The sequence below is a fragment of the Rosa chinensis genome, chromosome 4, assembly GCF_002994745.2.
Source record: "Rosa chinensis cultivar Old Blush chromosome 4, RchiOBHm-V2, whole genome shotgun sequence".
Classification (NCBI taxonomy): domain Eukaryota; kingdom Viridiplantae; phylum Streptophyta; class Magnoliopsida; order Rosales; family Rosaceae; genus Rosa; species Rosa chinensis.
The window spans coordinates 267,458-269,812 of NC_037091.1; the positions used below are offsets into that span (position 1 = coordinate 267,458).

The 2,355-nt window shown below is 35.3% G+C and overlaps 1 long non-coding RNA gene across 1 annotated transcript; it reads right to left on the reverse strand.

Moving 5' to 3' along the window:
- Window positions 1–200: 200 nt before the first annotated feature.
- Window positions 201–1,430, reverse strand: LOC121052988. The gene is made up of 3 exons (XR_005810465.1): window positions 1,249–1,430; window positions 822–898; window positions 201–732 (listed from the first exon to the last, which is right to left on the reverse strand). It is a non-coding gene; the product is annotated as an uncharacterized LOC121052988 (long non-coding RNA).
- Window positions 1,431–2,355: the final 925 nt, after the last annotated feature.

A 2,355-nucleotide genomic window follows, 5' to 3' on the forward strand; every position in this document is an offset into this window, starting at 1 on the left:
GCTTCTTTGGCCACCCATCCTATTTTTCGTTTTGTTTTGGTGGCTACTGTATACACTTGATTTACCATTTTTCTTTTTTAAAACCATGCTACCATCTTAGCCAAAAGAAATTGAAGTAAAACAAACCAGATGGAAAAGAACATTGAGATATTTTGATGAAGATCTAACTTGCTATATCAATTAGTTTCTATAACCTTACATTAACATGCAGCATCAATACTCAGAACTGCAAAATACAAGAAAACGTACATGATTTATAATTCTCTATACTAATGGCCTCAATCCACCTGGTTCCAAATAAACCATCTTTAATTCAACCAGTACGTGCACCAACTTAACTATTCAAGTATGCAACTGTAAACAATATCCGATATGAACACCACTGCACCTCTCAAGTTCTAAGCAAATTAACTAGCATGAGCATCATTTCTCTTATCCAAATTTTATACAGAATTATAGATTAACAAAGCACCATTTCACTCCTTCTCTGACTTCCAACCCTGTATTCCCCACTCTCAGTACACAGCTGGAAAAGCGTCAAAACCACAAATTACTTCCCTTTGACTGACCCATCTTCAATATTCCCAAATCCTAACCCTCCCACCGTACCTACAGTAATTTCCTCAAGTGAGAACCTTCATTCCCTATGTACCAATGTCAAATAGGATCATATGGAATGCCGGGAGAAACAGGAACATTGACATAGACCATACTGTTTTCTTAATTCTTCTTCTGAATCAACAAAGGGAACACAAGCCAAAGATTAAACAACAATAATTCATAATGACTGAACCCAAATTGATCTAAAAAGAAGTTTGTACCTATACTAAATATACATGATTGTCGGATCATGAGACACCCGTAATAGCCTTCATCTAAGCCTGCCAGCTCTATAAACCTGTGAAGAGAGGAAACAAAAAAGAAACGGCATGCCAAATTCAGAATCATGGAAATAACAAAGACCAACCAACAAACAATCACGTTACAAATCATTAACACGAATCCAAGAATGATACGACTACCATCAGTTATGAAATAATATCACCCCATAACTAAATGTTGAAAACGGCAGAATCAAGCACAGAAGATAGAGGATTGAATTCCAAAATCACACCACTAAAGGAGCTCAACTCGTTACTTTGGGCACTTGAGTTCTATGGAAGCAAGGTTGAGAGAGAGAACATAGATATTTTGAGAGAACAATATAAATATTTGAATGAAAGGGAAGAAGAAGAAGCAGAGAGAGACCCGTCAGCGAAGATCGGGGAGTCGAAGCTTGCTTAGGAGTGTTCTGTTTTAGGAGTCTTAGACAACTCAACAAGTTCAGCCTCCATATGAGCTTTCTGGGTAGTTTTGGGAGAGAGGTAGACGACAACGACACCCATTCATCCGCTGGAAATCCATGGCTACCAGCCTACCGCCACAATCATCTGTCATGGGTATGAGCTAACCTAATCTAAAAATTTTAGAATATTTATCTCTTTGTGATTCAACTCCCCTCAGTGAAGTAAAAGTTTATAAAGGGTTGACCACTTTATTTAATGTCAGAATAACGATGAATTGAGTTAATTTTTTTACACAATACTTATTAATACACTATAAATAGATATGTAATGTCAAATTGATCGATTTCCAATTTTCGTTATTTGGATTCCACAAAATACTTTCATGCCTACTAATGTAGTTTAACTTATTCATAGTCCTGTAAAAGTATACCTTCCATGACAAACAAGGTAGAGGAAATAGAATTTATCAGATTTAACCGTTAGATATTATCATGACATAGAGAAATGGTTATGGTCAAAATTTTAATTTTTGTCGTTGTAGTTTGGGTCTCGATCTATGTGGTCAACCATAAACCCTAAATACACACAAAACTAAAATGCTCACCACCTCTCACTCGCAACTTATTTTTTCGATCTGTTAGCTCTCACACTCTCGTGGGTATGAGATATATAACCTAATGTAAAAATTTTGGGAAATTTTTCTCTTAGTGATTCAGCTCCCCTTAGGGAAGTAGAAGCGTACAAAGGGTTGATCGCTTTATTTAATGTGGAAATGACGAGGGATCGAGTTAATTTTTTTACACATTACCTAATAATACACTTTAAATAGATGGGTAATGTCAAACTTATTGATTTTCAATTTCGATTATTTAGATCGCACAAAATGCTTACATGCCTACTAATGTAGTCTAATTTATTAGTTCCATGTAAATGTATACCTTCCATGACAAACAAGGTGGAGGAGATAAAATTTATCAAATTCGACCGTTAAATATTCTCATGACATAAAGAAATGGTTATGGTCAAAATTTTAATTTTTTTTGTCGTAGTATGGATCTCGATCTAGTGA